The sequence below is a fragment of the Sinocyclocheilus rhinocerous genome, unplaced genomic scaffold (assembly GCF_001515625.1).
Source record: "Sinocyclocheilus rhinocerous isolate Xijiao unplaced genomic scaffold, SAMN03320098_v1.1 scaffold878, whole genome shotgun sequence".
Lineage (NCBI taxonomy): Eukaryota > Metazoa > Chordata > Actinopteri > Cypriniformes > Cyprinidae > Sinocyclocheilus > Sinocyclocheilus rhinocerous.
Window position 1 is genome coordinate 917,587 of NW_015664312.1, and position 1,123 is coordinate 918,709.

Genomic DNA, 1,123 nt, shown 5'->3' on the forward strand with positions numbered 1-1,123 from the left:
TGAACGTAATTAACACTGACTCGTGAAGCGATTCAAAAACTGTTTTAATCACCCATTAATATATTTTACAAAACAATCAGCTGTTGCCTTGCGTTAACCAGTTTTTATATAAACATATTAACTCATGTTGGGCAAACTACGTGTTTTATCCACGGGGTGGCGCCATTGTCTAAATTTGAATTTGACAACTAGAAGGTGTTCAGCGTCCAAACTTCAGCTAATATCACTGCAGGAAAGAGTTCATCGTAAACAGTTGAAATGGTTAAAAATGTACGCTTACAGATAGATGTTATCAGTGATTCTCTGGTTTATTGTTCACCATGTATGGTGTGCTAGCATGTATGAAAAAGCATGAACTAGCCTATCACCTATTGCATTGCTCAGGTGTTGTTCCCAATTCTGACCCCCTCGCCAGATTATTACCCACCTAGTATTGGAAGGTTTAGGATTAGGCACTTAAAGGAGTGGAGTAATAATTTGGCAGGGGGTCGAAATTGGGCACACCGGAAGTCTACAGGGCGAGTGAAATGCCTTATCGTTGGATTATGTCAGCAGGTAATTTAGACCGCGTCACGGTGATTTCATATAGATCCGTGTACACGTGAATAAACACTTAATTTAGACATTAGGCTCTGCCTCCACTAAAATACACAGAGCCAATAGGAAAAACCTACTTCGCGTGTTCTCAGACGTCATTTATTTGTTCCAGCTGTGGATGATAGCCAGTATTTTTCGTCTGTTGTGAAAGAGCAGGTGAACTGATTGCGGATCTGACACACACATGCCTGCAGCTACAGTCACTGACTTTCACTTCTGACTGACCGGCTGTCACACGGAGTCTAGTCGCTGTACCTGTGCCTTCAGTCCCACAAGGACATACACTGAAAAGTAAGTGCCTGCTACTTAGTTTTTACAATAGTCATTTTGAGTATTTGTAAGCCTGTATTGCGTGAGCAGAGTATTTGGTGTTGAATCGCTACTGTGGTTTCTTTTGCTGAACAGAATCATTTCTATCCAGTGAGTTCAATGGCAGGTTGTTTCGGTTCAACTTCACCTTCACAAAACTTTTATTTTTATTAAAAAATTTTTTTTTTTTTAAAATGTGTGTGTGTTTTTTATATTA